The sequence below is a fragment of the Ascaphus truei genome, chromosome 2 (assembly GCF_040206685.1).
Source record: "Ascaphus truei isolate aAscTru1 chromosome 2, aAscTru1.hap1, whole genome shotgun sequence".
Lineage (NCBI taxonomy): Eukaryota > Metazoa > Chordata > Amphibia > Anura > Ascaphidae > Ascaphus > Ascaphus truei.
The window spans coordinates 423,111,242-423,127,478 of NC_134484.1; positions in this window are offsets into that span (position 1 = coordinate 423,111,242).

A 16,237-nucleotide genomic window follows, 5' to 3' on the forward strand; every position below is an offset into this window, starting at 1 on the left:
CGCTTCACCTCAGGACATGAGCATGAGCATCGTGACGCCAGCAAGCACCACCTGATGTACGTTTCGCGTCACAAGCTTTTTCATAACACCCTTTTTTAGTGTCCCGAGGGTGAAGTGGCAGCTGAACTAACTAGAGCATTGATACAAATTGGCCATGGATCTATTATACCAATTCAATTTATTTTTAACATGTTTATTTTAAAACGGTTTTAATTTAAAAACAATTTATCACAACACTGAGGGCATTAATTTAAGTTATTTAAATATACTTTGCATATCCATACTAGCATATCTCCCAGGTATTCCACTATTTCAGTGCCTGGATGGAAATAACGCCACCTTTAGGTAAGACAGACTGAGGGGGTTATGCACTAAGCAGTGATAAGTGGGGTTTCTGGGTGCTATGCACAAAGCAGTGATAAGTGCTTTTAAGTGAGATAACTGCCTGTATAGCGTGATACTGCCTGCTGTGAGATTCACAAAGCAGTTATTACAGTGCAGTAACCTACTATAATGGCTACTTAAAAGCACTTATCACTGCTTTGTGAATCTCACATAACGCAGTATCGCGCTATAAAGGCATTTATCTCAATTAAAAGACTTATCACTGCTTTGTGAATCTCACAGAAGGCAATATCACACTATAATGGCTTTTTATCTCACTTAAAAGCACTTATCACTGCTTAGTGCATAACCCCCTTAATGTGAGTTATGTTATTTCAAGCTAACACACGGCAGTGCTAACTGAACATGCCTTTAAGTCTATGCTAATGAGATAACTAACGGCCGTTATTTTTGCATACAATTAGCTTTGTGGAACCGCGTTAACCTCAGGGAACATAACGGCCATTACTGATTGAGAGAACAGTACATTAGGAGCCTTGACTTAACGGAGCTCTGTGGATCTGGGCCTAGACTTTTTTTATTTATTTTTTTAAAGCATGTTAAACAGAGGGGGTCATTTTCTTTATAAAGGTTAGAAGGGAAACAAAAGACACACCAAGCATTAATAAACATAGATGACCAAGTGAATAAAACCATCTAAACTGATTAGTGTGTACACCATTTAATAGGCATTAAAAATCTAAAAGAAACCACACACAAAAGTGCGACACCCACGCTGCACTGCAAGCCCAATGAGTAACACATATAACAAAACCATGGGGCACACACCCATAACTGCAGCAATGTAAATAACAATAAGGTAGATCCCAGGTGCCGTCGGGCTAACCACATTAATCTCTAGCATAGAACTGAGCCGGGTAAGGAGATTGGTTACACAAACAACACTCTTTATTTGCACCTCTTCTACTAGGGCTTTTATCATTCATCACAGTACACATATTTACAGATGATATTGTTTCCTTTCAGTTGTTTGTACATCCCTGGGGGCACTCACTTAAAACCCCCTGGGGAAGTGCAGACTCTTGGAGGTGTTTGGATTAACTGACCTGTCTCCGTTCTGCATAACGTCCGTTACGCTCTCACTTTGAACCCCTTCTCAGGCTCTGGCTCACTCTATATGGGTAGTGGATCTATATACGCTCTGGTGTCTAAACTACCACTTCTAGACAGACTTGTACTGAGGCCGTGTGGACCTGCTTGTAGAGCTGGTCCTGTGGCACCCAGTGATCCCCCTCACAGAGACCTCTGTAGCGTTCATGCCTCCTCTTCTGTAAACCACTGGGTTTACCTTGGCCATATCTTGTGGCCCTACCTGAAGGGACACAGTCCCTGACTAGAACCTAATAAATGGGCCTGGTCTTTTATATACTCATGAACATTCCTGTAAATTATATACACGGAGGCTCCTCCACACTCATCCCTCTAGGAACCTAACCTCTAGAACTATATATATGCTGGCAATCCTGTATACTTACCAGGCTTACTACCAGCATGAGAGAGAACTGTATACCATTTTTACCACATGGCTACATATATATATATATTTATCATATATATATATATATATATATATATATATATATATATATATATATATATATATATATATGATAAATATATATATATATATGTAGCCATGTGGTAAAAATGGTATACAGTTCTCTCTCATGCTGGTAGTAAGCCTGGTAAGTATACAGGATTGCCAGCATCAATCATGGAGGTTTGCCCTCACACCCTGGTGAGGTGTCATATGTACATGAGGGGAGTGGTAACAGACCTGGTGTCCATTGTTAGTGACACAGGAGGTGGAGCCATTTCCTGGGTATATAAGACACAGCACTGCCCAAAGTTAGTGTTCAACTGTATTGGTTAAGTTGAAGGTCAAGTGTGATTCTGCAGCAGTAAGGCTGGCAGGGCCTACACTGTGTCCAGGGACCTGGCACAAGTGGTGATCTCCCTGAGGGGAGAGGTGATCCAACTCCATTGGGAGGGCAGATCTTCTGAACGGAGAGCACAGAAGAAGATGAGCGGCTAAGCTGTTTGCTGCGAGGGGCAGTCTGCCTATACGTCAATAAAGATGCCCTTGTTCACAACAACCCCAATGTGTGAGTGTGAAGTTACTCCACAGTGGAAGGCACCACCAAGAAGGAGTTCCTCATCAGAACCATCTCCTTGCGGACGCAGAGATCCTGATGAGGTGAAGGCGCTGTACTGTATGTAGGTAGGACTCTAGCACACTACCTCAGCCGCCTGTCTGGGTTGACATTCCCCATGCAACATCATGCGGGAGACTCAGGACTCCTGTTGCCAACAGGTGCTCCACCAGACACGACCATGTAATGGGGACTGGTTAGACCACAGGGGCCAATGTGAGATTGGGTGGGTCAGCCAGGTTCAGAAACACCGTTACATACATATATATATATATTATATATATCCTATGACATCCTTGTCTCCAGGCAGCAGTGGGTGGAGCTTAACATCTGCTGACAAACCCACTGCCCCATGTACTAGGAAAACATCACTCTATATGTGGGTACCTCATTAAACCTTTAAGGCCATGGTAATTCCATAGGGGGGTTACAAGTATATCACCAGCGAAGAGGCTTATTTTATATTTTGATGAGGCTAAGTTAATTCCCAAGATGTTCACCATGTTTCTGATCCTCGCTACTATTGGTTCTCTTGCTAATGCGAAGATAAAAGGTGAGAGGGGTATCCCTGGTGGGTCCTGTCAGACAAAGGGAAGGAGTGAGACAGAATGTCTGCTGCGTTTACTCTTGCCATGGGGCTATCATGGAGGGCTGAAATTGCTTTCATAAAGTTTCCTTAGTGCAGTCTATCGAACACCTTCTCTGCATCTAGGGAGAGAAGGAAAATGCCATCTTACAAATTCTAGCGTAATGTATCAGGTCCATATTTTTCTTTGTGTTGCCCTTTAGGCACGAAACTCACCTGATCAAGGTGAATGATTGATGGGAGAATTTCACTTAATCTTTTATCCAAAATGTTCACATATAGTTTTGTGTCAGTATTAAGCAAAGAAATTAGCCTAAACTCAGAACAGACCGTTTGCTCTTTCCCCTCTTTAGGGATCGTAACTATAGTAATATCTCAGAGGGGAGTTTAGAGAGTGCAATACTACTGCGCCAAATGAGGAGACAAGATATTTGCAAAGGTCCTACAATACTTATGTAACCCCTGGCTGTTGTATGTTAGGCCTCATCCTGTGTTGCTATGGGGATCCAGATGTCACACAGGGGTAATTAAGGAGGGACTATTCTGGAACATTACATTCCAGGAGGACATGAAGAGAGGAGCCTCGGAGAGAGTAGATAAGTAATGGTTATAAAGTAATAGTATAGACCAGGCCCTCATTTATTATGTTGTAGACAGGGACAGTAACCGTTAAGTTACTGTAGGATCCCCTAAAGATGGAATGGAGTCCTGAATATAATATACAGTAAAGGAATACGACATGCCATACAAGACCTCAGAGAAGAGCTCCCGCATGACGGCGGATAACCTCTAACCGTGGATCGGTGCTAATATTGCTCAGCAGTGTGTGTGGAAGTGGCAGTTTCCAAACAGGCACCAGGTCCTGGGTCAAGTAAGAAAAACCCGCCAGGATTCCCGTAGGGTCCCAGAGTAATCAGATGAATGAATATTTGTTATAATATAATAATATTAGCATTATCACGACATGGGCCATTATGTAAATTAGTACTTAACAGTTGGACAATTAGTGTACATGTATTACAAAGATGCAACTACTTAATATAGTAGCCAAATAGCAGGCTTAAAGCAAGTAATAGATATCCCTTAACCAAAGTTGTTTAAAGTTAAATACATGAATAAATTGGTAAATCACTAAGTATTGTCTACCATGAGAGACTACCATCAATTAGTGGTATGAAGATCGCTAGATTTACTAATAGGGAGAAACAATCTTAAAAGAGAATACAAGAGAGAATACAAAGAGAATACATATATAATTTAGTCACCAGCATCCCGAATTACAGACAAAAAGTGTGGTAGCAGAGGACTGTTAAATTAATCAATAAAAGGGGGGAAAAGAAGACTGTCTTTAGGTGGACTAACACTTTTGTAATATTTTCTATTGTTATGTATCTATATATTATATATTAGTATTTACATTAAAAGTTACTTTTTAATTCATACTCATTACTTATCCCTGGCTCGTTAAGTGCAGTATACAGTCTCTGCTCTTTTGGCTTTAATTGATTTTGATCCCTGTATGAACCTGTACCTACTTTTTTAAATTATTTATTTATATTAGCTGAGCAAGAGTTGTTTCATTATATTGTCAATGCTGAAATAATACAGACAGATATAGAAACAAAGGAATTTCGGAAATTATTTTCTGTGAATTGGCACAGACACTCACTGAGGAAGCTTTATCATAGTGAAACGCGTTGGTACTTTGTCCATTGAGGTATTTGGAATATTTGACGTGAATGGAAGGGATCTTCCATCAGGGGACATAGCACTAGAGAGAGAGAGCGACAAAAATAGAGGACATTTAAACCAGCATTCACAATCTGAGGAGTACTGTACAATTAACTCAACATTTGTGAGAGGCATTTTGCTCCTACTTCTTTTGATTAATACATACTAATATAAATGTTGCGCTTACCGGGTTTCTATTTGTCTTGCGATCTTCGGTAAATTCCACTCACAGTATATTTAAGACGTTTTAACAGGTAGATATAATGTAAGATAAACATGAAAAGTTTAATGACATTGTAGTGAAGGCTTTCTGCAGCATGTTAAATTGAATTAGCAGATAAGAAATGGTTATGCAGAATTGAAATGCAGGCTTTTGAGCAGCATTACGTGCAAGAAAGTTAGGGATCTAGAGGAATGTATCGGTATCTTTTACTTATGTCCTTACAAAGTCACGTCCCACCAGCTCTCCTGTGAAAAGTGTAACGTTCGATATGATCATGTATTGTATCATGTATTAGGTGAGCGTGCCAAACTGGGGATACTGGGATATGTGTAGAAAGTACATTAAAATAAGGGGGGAAATAGATTTCCCATTTTCCGTGGTCACCATTTGACAGTTTTATCTGGTGTTTTTGACTAACCACTTTACAAAATTTGTCATTTGTGAGCAAAGTTGATTTACAAAGTGTCCATGCATATAATATTTTGGACAGGAGACATGCATAACTGGCCAGATTTTGCTAATCTGTGCAAAAGATTTATTGTTGTTAGAAGATAAAAACAAACCCATCAACAGTCAAAACCAGGGCCAACTCTTATGTTCATCTCATCAAAATGATTAGGAATTCACTTTCCCTTCCTTTATTTAAAATCTAAGTGAAATTCATAATGTACACAAAAACTTCCTTTCAAGGAATTGTCACATTAATCTTTTGCATTTCTTTTCAAACAGGGTTCACTGGACAAGCTTGTGTTCTGTAGTCAATCATATTAGCAGCAAAAAGAACGTAATTTGTTAAAAAAAAAACAGCATTACAATTTCAAATCATTTTTATAGTTTAAATGTCATTTTTATAAACTAAATAAGGATTGTCTGGAATAGATACTTAAAGCTTGCTGTAAATTCAAGATCATCACACAATCAGTTATAAAGATGGAATGCTCTTATGATAAAACTCCCCAGTTGAAGCAGCTTAATCCATCTTTTCAATTTCTATTCAGATTCTATTTCTCTGAATCAGTGATCTGCAATTTGTGGATAAAAAGACACACACATTACCTTGAGGGAGAGGCCCTTTGCCCTGGCCTAAAAATGTTATCACACTTTTAATATGGTTTCGTTTATGCTGATACTATTGATGTCTTACAAAGGGCTCTTTAAAACGTATACGATTTTGGCTCGTGACTTTGGTACAGAGGCACATGCTGTCTTCCGGTGTATATGAAAGCTACACTTGTGACCCACTTAATCATGAATTACATATGTAGCCAGGTTCCCCGAACTCACCCTTATCTCTGCTGCAATGGGAGAATAAGGGAAGGTTGCAGAGTGTGCAGGAAGCGCTCCGGTGCACCGGAGGCTCCGCGGTGGCCCGAGTGTTCAGGGCGCCGCCATTGGTGTACTCGCGCATGCGCAGCGAGTCCCGTAGGAGACGTCAACAGAAGAAAGGTCGCGCATGCGCAGCAAGTGGTGGCAGTAGCGCGCGAAGCACGGACCAATCAGAGGAGGTTTAGAGCGGGGGACTACAAGTCCCATGAGCCTCAGCCAAACCAGGTGACGCCAGGGAGCCAATAGGGCGACAGGATTGTGGCAGGAAGATATAGGAGGTTGCGCAGGGGAGCACGTTAGGCAGAGAAGACCGGGAAGGGGAAGAGGTAGGAGCACTGTGTGTAGAGAGGCAAGTAGCCTCTACACTAGGCCCTAATACCCCCAGGCCCAGATACACCCTGAGTCACAGTCAATTAGAGTTAATACAGGGACAGGCCCTAGTATAGGAACCTGTCACATTAGTGAGAGAAGTGTCAAGACCCAGAGACTGTCGCGCCACCATCCTAGAGGTTTGGGACCAGAGCTCTTCAGGCATTTCATCAACCAACCGGGTGGGATCGCCCCGGAAGGTACCACCGGCAGATCTGCGTCATCGGATCCTTTGCGAAGTCTGTTTGCACGCCCGAGCGCAGGAGCGCTCGGCAGGTAACATCCATAAGTGCACCAACTATAACATCAGTACATAAGTGGCTGCGCAGTCACACACACATACCTTACTTTGGGGGTGGGGTTTGTGGTGTGGGGGAATTGGACACGGTGTGGGCACATGGTGAAGGGTCGCGTCCTGCGAGACGCGTTAGCTATTGTGTCTCCTAGAAGAGAGACACTTAATGAATGAAATGCATGGTTATGGTTACCGGAAGTAAAGCCACTGTTTCTTTTATATTCTGTGTGCGTAGTATTGTATTATTGTCCTGTGAGGAACCACTCCCGCTCTGCTGGGAGCCATCACAGGTGGAGGCGCTGCACTTGGTAAGAGATTATCTGTACACATACTTATCGCCCCAGGCTCTCCGTGGCGGAGGCTTAGGCCCTGCGAGCCAACAGGTTAGACAGCATTGGTAGCATACTGTATTCAGAAGGAAACAGGGTTATACATAGAAGTAGCCACTTTAGTCCCATTGCGATAGTGTAAAGTAAATGAGTAGAGGAAGCCCTCGATATACGGAACAGATACGTTTCTGAAAAGTTGCCCATAAAGCGAAAATCTGTATATCTAACCCTATTTGACTTCTATTATATAACATGAGATGCGTTCCTACAGGGATTTTTTTTTTTATCATTTAGAGATTCAAAATTCTGTAAACATTTTATATACCGAATCTCTTCCCTAATTTATCAATTCCATTATAGCCAAATTACGTATATCGAGGGATGCCTGTACTTCAGTTTTATGTGACACCTCTGGACTAACATTTTATGTTGTATTTGTTCACACAGATTGGTGAATTTTTATAGAGTTATGAGCAATGAGTTATGAGCAACTGAAAAAGAGGGGTTATAATGGTAGTCTTGATTAACATTAAATATGGATGCACTACTGTGAATGTCAATCTCTCTCTCTCTCTGTGTATATATTTTTTTATATATCACACATATACATATTGTGATTCCATCACTGTCCACTAAGTGCTGGAACAGTGCAGTAAGTGTGCTTTTCAGTCTCAGAGAGTTAATCCCCTAGAGTAGCCAGCAGCAGGTGCTGCCTAATTAATCAGGCTGGACTCCTGAGTGAATGAGGAAGTGTTATATGACACAGGAAGCTGCCAGACACAGAGATTCCTGTCCCAGAGAAGGGGACAGAGAAGCATCCTCCCCAGCTGTGGAAGCTGGCACAGACCTCTAGGCCCGCTGGACAGTGGTTGCGAAGCCTGCTGGGTCATTAATCCCAGGTAGAAGGCAGGATGAGAGACTGTGCTGAAGCGGGGATGTCTGCTCCAAACACTGGACTATCAGATAAGAAAAAAAACCTTTATTGCCGAGTAGGTCGCTGCGTATGCCAGGGCATGTTTTTGGGGTGGGAATCAGCTTAGCTGGCCATCCAGTTAGTAGGGTTAAAGATACTGTGTAGTTGGTTTTCCCAAAAGGGAATAGGTGTTCTTTTTATGTTTTGTTTTGACATAAAGGGACGGTGGGCCTGTTGGTGTATAATTTGATCCCTGTAAATATACCCCATATAGAGAAATACAGTGTTTCCTGCCTTAAATTGGGACTAAAAGAGACTGCAACTTGATGTGGGCACCACAATATATATATTTATATATAGATCTGGCCTCCAACTGTAAAAGCAACTTATGTCTGTTCCCACCTCGGGATAGAACATGTGCCTTTTGATGGGCATACATCTGAATGTTGCAAGACTGTGCTGTTTTTGTCTAAAGTGTCTGAATTGTGACTCCTTATCAAAGCATATCGTTGTGCACTCATGTAGTGTGTAGCCTTGGTTGGCTTAATAAACACTGTGCCACAGTTGTTGGTATCTATTAGCTCAACACATAAATATAAGGTCAACACTTATTCCTTTACTCCCTGGTCTCGGCGGACCCGACGATGGGGTAAGGATAGTAGCGCTATACAGTGAGTAAAACAATTCAGGTCACGGCGGACCTATAAAGACTTGTAATTGGTCTAGCAACTTTCAGACATGTTCAAATACAAGCCGTGTTCCGTGGGGTAGAGATGTTGCTCCAGTGACGTCAGACTCTACGTCCTATATATATGACACAAATACACAGTACAGTGCCTAACTATATATATATATATATATATATATATATATATATATATATATATATATATATATATATCTTTTAAATAAAATGGTCTTTTAGTTTAACTCTTTGGCCAAAGTGTTGTAAGCCCTTGAGCCACTCCAAGGCAGACCACATCTCAAGGGTCCTAACACTAATATAAATTCTTAATAACCTGACGAAACGCATAGGGCGTGGCTTAGACAGAGGAGTAATTTTCCCAAGGACACTATCACTGCGGTTCAAGAATAATTGCAGGCGGTGAGAGGCAAAGCAGAAGCTCGGATCCTTTTTTGTCCCCCAGTGGTGCACTGACCAGAAGCAGGGAACTGAAGGTGCTGGTTCCCGGAGGGACTTCCTGTGCGGGGCACCCGACCGGAGGGACGTCACTTCCGGCTGCTGGAACCACGCAGAGAGCAAGCAGGAGAGGGACACCATTGCTGACACTGGATGACAGTACTGGCTTATGAGAGCCTATCTCATACCTGCTTTTAAACCGTGTACTTTTGTGAGTGGGCATTTAACTGTTTTTATTGTTCTATAAACTACATTGTTATACTTTAATGCACTAGGTGTGCGCCTGTTTTTTTCTTTTCTTTTTCATAGGTATCAACAGGGAGTAGTGACCCCTTTGAAATGGGCTGCCTTTTACCTGGATGCTTTATTTTGGAACAGGACTGTTAAGGTTTTTTTAGTTTTTAATAGATTCATTTTTATACTACAAATTTATTTGGTTTTGATTCTACATTTAGTTTATATATATACATTTTTTATTAATAAAGTATTAGGACATTGTTTTTAATATAAACGTAAAATCCTTAGTTAATACTGGTTTTAATACATTTACCCATCTTAGCCACCCCATTGGATGTAATTCATGGTTAAGTTAACTTAATCACAGTTTGTTTAGGTTATATTAGAGGCGCTACTTCGTTTTTTTGTTTTGTTTTGATATATATATATATATATATATATACACAGTACAGTGCCTATATATATATATATATATATATATATATATATATATATATATATATATATACCACAATTATTAAGGTTATGGTGGGTAAAAAAAGTGACAAAAACCCTCCACAGTAAAGCATATAGCAAATATATATATAAAAAAAAAAAAGTGACAAAAACCCTCCACAGTAAAGCATATAGCAAATATATATATATATATATATATATATATATATATATATATATATATATATATATATATATATGCTATATGCTTTACTGTGGAGGGTTTTTGTCACTTTTTTTTTTTTATATATATATAAAAAAAAAGTGACAAAAACCCTCCACAGTAAAGCATATAGCAAATATATATATATATATATATATATATATATATATATATTTGCTATATGCTTTACTGTGGAGGGTTTTTGTCACTTTTTTTTTTTTATATATATATTTGCTATATGCTTTACTGTGGAGGGTTTTTGTCACTTTTTTTACCCACCATAACCTTAATAATTGTGGTATATATATATATATATATATATATATATATATATATATATATAGGCACTGTACTGTGTATTTGAGTCATAGGATGTAGCACTGAGCACTGTCTGTGTTTCATATTCTGTCTTTGGTTTTAAATATATATTGCCATGCTCAGTAGCACTCCACTTTGAAACTTATATATATATAGTGGTTATTTTGGGGGTTCAATATGAGCTTGTAGGGGTTCTGTGTGTTATGTTCATATTTATCCATGAAAATGTTTGTATAAGCCGAGGCCATATTAGACCCCATGGCAGTTCCCATTAATTGTAAGATCTTTCGAACCTGAAATAATTTTTATGGAGTATGAGATCCATCAATGTCATCAAGAATTCAGGTGGAGGTCCAACATAATGACCAGAATCGACCAGATGGTTTCTGATTGCCTCCATCCCTTCTTGATGGGGTATATTAGTATAGAGACTGGAAACGTCTAGAGTTACCAGAAGAACATCCGTCATATCAAAAGACAACATTGCCAGCTTATTGATAAAGTCTGTAGTGTCCTTGATGTATGAGGATATTTTACAGACTATAGGTTGTAAATAAAAATCAACCAATTGCGACACAGGTCGGCATATTGACCCCCTTGCCGATAATATCGGTCTGCCCGGTGGGGCTGTTATAGACTTATGTACTTTGGGCAGGGTATAGAGGACTGGTATAATTGGACATTCTGTAGTGAGGAATGTAGCAGTGTCCTCTGTAATCCAGTTGTTGCTTGTTCCCATATTGATGATGGAATCAATCTCACGTTTGTATTTAACTGTAGGTAAGATCCCAGGCGGGATTGCTGCGTTAGAAATTGTGAAGCGGGGGCATCTAGACACTGGTTAAGGGGTTTAGGAAACTAGTCATTCACATCTGGCTTTTTTTTCTAGATTGGTGAGGTCAGTCGACATTTCCACACAGAGGGAAATGTCCATGGAATGGAAAAACCGGGGCACAGCCAAATAACGCAAAGCTGGATGATGCGACCATATGAAAGTGTTTATTTAAAAATTGACATGACAGTAGAGTCCTGGAGGATCCTCTAACACGTTTCACGCCGAAGCGCTTTGTCAAAGAGCTCTTTGACAAAGCACTTCGGCGTGAAACGCGTTAGAGGATATGCCAGGACTCTACTGTCATGTCAATTTTTAAATAAACACTTTCATATGGTCACATCATCCAGCTTTGCGTATTTGGCTGTGCCCCGGTTTTTCCATTCCATGGACATTTCCCTCTGCTGATTATCATACCAGGCAGCACGCCCTCTTGCTGGCTACGCTGTCTCCATGGACACCATCTCTATCCAAGACGGAACTACGTCATCACCAGTCTACACGAGCAGGAGCTCAGTTTGTTCTGAACTTTACTGCACCGGAGGAACGATCGCCTTCTCAGGGGACAACAATATTGTGAGTACCCAGACAACTTATTTAGTGCCTACCTTGCAGCCAGTTGTCGGCGATTTCAGTCTCTGCATTTATTACATTGTATGGACTGTCCGTCATCCCTCTCTCCCCTCTCCCCCCATTCTCCTGTCCTTCGTTCTGGACATGGTCATTTGGGGTGGCTCTTAGTCTCACACGGACACTATAGAGACAGTTCATATACATTTGGGGATGATTCAGCTTTGCCAGCATCTGTTCAAATACTCTGAGCACCGGATTAGGCGACTGTTTCATTAGTCACCACACAATGACATTTACACACACACACACACACACACACACACACACACACACACACACACACACACACACACACACACACACACACGTAACTATGTACCAAGGAGCAATTGTAGTAAAGTATAAATGTAATACAATAAATATACTTGTCATAAAACGAATGTTGTTTTTAGTTCTCATCAGGAATTTATTCCATTTTTTTAAAAATAGGGGTAGGGCTAGGTGGCAGGTACTGTAGCTTTTTTGGTTGGGCGAGTAGCTTTTTGGCTAATTTGTCAAGCTCTGCATATACATATGTAGCCGGGTCCCCTCTTACCTCCTTGCCGGAGAGGGGGACGACTGCAGAGGTGCTCGGGTGCTGCCAGAGCTACGGGCAGACTCGGCTAAGTGCAGGGAGCACTCCGGCACTTCAGAGCGCAGGTGGCGGCCATCTCGCATTAGTTAGAGGTGTGGCAGCCATTGCAGGTAGCTCCACACCGCATTCTGGGGGACTACAGGTCCCAGCATGCTTTAGGGGCAGCCTACTACGTGGGGCAGGAGAGCCAATAGGGCTTAAGGATCCACGGCAGAGCAAAAGAGGAGTTTGGCGCGAAAGAGCCGCGCACTAGTCAGGAGCAGGATACCAAGGGAAGAGGTAGTGTTCCAGGTGCCAGTAGCCCTGGGACTAGGCCACATTTCCCTTGTAGGCCCCAGTTAGTCCCCGATCCATAGTAGAGGCAGTGTTTATAGGGAAGGCCCTCCAGATAGGGATGCTCCCGTTAGCACATTAGTGTCAGAGTGCTGCATCCGTGATCGGATGGCCAAGTGGTGAGCTGCAGCCTCCGGTCTGGGACCAGACCACAGGCACACTAATAGACAGTAAGGGAGTGTGTGTGTGTGTGTGTATATATATATATATATAAATACACACACACACACACACACACACACACACACACACACACACACACACACTTAGAGATAGTTTGTTCCTGAGGAGAAGAAAATCATGTATTCTCTTTATGACTTTATTAAATGGGCCAGCAAATGAAAACCAAGCTTTTATGACCCCCACGCAAGGCAGAACTTAAATGCACATTTATCAAACAGTTTAATCCCCTGGTTTCCATACAGCACTCAACATTCTATATTTACATGGCTACAGATTAACAGAATTTTTTTATGGCATAGCCCTGCTTAGTAGGTATGGGAGTGTGCGTCACAATTAAGTTGCTGCATAAAAAAAAAAAATCTTTGCGCAAATTGTTCACAAATTGTTAGTTTCAGTGCTTCCTAAAAGTTCCAGAGTTTTATAAATCTCTCTTTAACGTATCACTTTCTGGAAAATTATTTTGTTCTTTGACTGTACTGTAACAGAAATATGATTCTTGAAAGCAATCAAGACTCAACGTTCATTTCCTTTTACTTTGGCTAAACATTCATCCACAAAATGATCGAAGAGGGAAAAGAGGAAACAAAAGGTAATATGACCTAGTTGTGTTTTGCTTTATTTTGTGCTCCTCTCAAGCAAAACGTAAACATTTAGGGGCCTAGGTACCAAGCGTTCCAAATGGCATTTGAAGCATCATATTTAATTGTACTTGTGTGTGACCATACAGGATGGTGTTACAAATATTTTTGTTTGCAAGAAACAATAGTTAATATCTTGTGGATAGATGGGTCCATGGTGCTAAGGGTACAATGTGTTGGCTATTGAGTACTTCCCAGTTCAGACACAGACAAAAACATTTCTTGCTTTAATGCGCAATGTAGGAGTCAAGTGCAGAGATACAACAGATTCGGGAAATTAACCGTGGCTTTCATTTAGCCAATATCTTACCAAAACAACCCAGCTTTACGGCAGCACACAATTTAAAAAACAAAACAGCCAATCGCTTTGTAAGGGCCGACTCACACTACCCAGTCCCTTTCTGCAGAGCTGGGAGGATAGGCCTTTTACCAACATCTGGCTGAAAGTCAAAAATGGTACCTGTTAATAGGGTCTCTTCCCTCAGTATGGGTTGGTGTCCATTGGGTGCACCCTCTGGCGGGCTCCAGGGTTTGCTGCATCCTGGAATACAGGGTCTGGTTCCCTAGGATCTCTGACACCACCACCTCCTTAGTGCTAGGGAGATCCCCTGCAGTTTAAGCAGGAGGCTTTTCTACCTGACTGATGAGCTAAGTGGAGACTGGGCAATTGTCTGTATCTGCAATTAACAAGCTCCCTGCTGGTTTCCTCAGCCAGATATAGGCTATTTGGTACCCTTTGGCAGGGGTTAAAGCCCTGTCACAGGCCAGTCAACATATTACGGTCCATATTTACTTAGTAGTTCCATAAAACACCTTGAGCACAACTTTGTAATTAGGGCCTATTCAAATGAATGGGTTGTAAGGTGTCTTCTGGCACAGGTGTTTTATGGAGTAACACTAATAAATATCAGCCATTATGACCATTAATGGGGATGCAAAGTGTCTTCTTAGGCTCCCATTGAATATGGTGTGAAGCTGCTTTACAGTACTGGAGACTTTTTAGGACATTTGGTCACGGCCGTTTCACGTGACCAATTGACGGCCAGCACTTTACCGTGAGCCACCCGTTGCCGTTACCTGTCACTGCTAATACCCAAGCTTAATCCTTACTCTAAAGTCCCCTACACGAACCACTAAAACTAACCCTCTACCCGCTACAACTTACATTCTCCTAGAAGCGTCCAGCAGCAAAGTTTCCAGTGGCTGATAGGTTGCTTCGGAGGGTCAGTCTGTGGCCGAACACCAGCGATCATTCAGTCGTGACAGAATAACTGTGGCCAAATGCTTCCATGCTGGAGAAGAGTACAGCTCCAATCTAATTAAGGGGAGGAAAATCTACTTCAGCATAAGGAAGTAGCTACTGTACAAATCATCTTCAATAAGGGACTTCGTAAAAATGAACCTAAAGCTGCACTACATTTATATATAGCAAAGGAAAATATGCTCTGTAACCCAAATGCCCCTTAGTATAATTGATTTATCTTTCTTTAATTAGGGATAGCCAGCAGAGTCCCTTTGCTCTTCTTTGAAAACATTGGAACATCTAGAACTGAAGCTTATACGGCCCCATTGCTTTAGTTGACTTAAGGTCATGAAGTTCTGTGTCCAATCACAGTGCAGTAAGTAACTTTGTGAATAAGGCCCTTAATAGGATCATTTTTTTCAACTCCTATGTCTCTCGGTCTGTTTGTTCTCCACTTAGTCCTCAGAGCAGTCCATCTTTCCTGGGTCATTCAGATCCCCTTGAGTCCATATTCTCCATTTTGTTCAGGGACCTCCTCTTTTAATGTTGATGTGACGTCAAACACATTTAAGTTTGTGACATCAAATATTGTGCTCTCTGTGTAGTGTATGTGTGTCCCAGCACATACTGTATATGGATGGAGGGGTTTCTGTAGAGTTCTAGACTAGCCTTCAGCTAAAAGTGTTTACTTCATGGGTATTGTTGGAAGGACAACAGGACTTGACTGATCTTCACATGAAACACTGCAGCATTAGCAAATATTAACGGAAAGGGAAAACTGTTAGAATAAACTTTATATATTAGGTTAACTATTATCTATATACGAGCATTTGCTTCTTTGGTGATTGTAACTTTAAATATGACCTTAAATGTTACCTATTTATAAGCAAGAATTGCATGCTGGCAAATTATGAAAGTGACAATTTTTTTTTATAAAGAGCGCATATTCCATAGTATAGTACCTTAGCACGGTTTTATAGGAAAGGACAGTAACATTACAGTTGCAAACACAGATGAATGAATTATGTCACAATAAACACATAAAATAAACACAATAAACACGTCCAGTGTTGTCCCCTAAGGCTCCACCCATACTCTGAAGTTGTAGACCCACCCT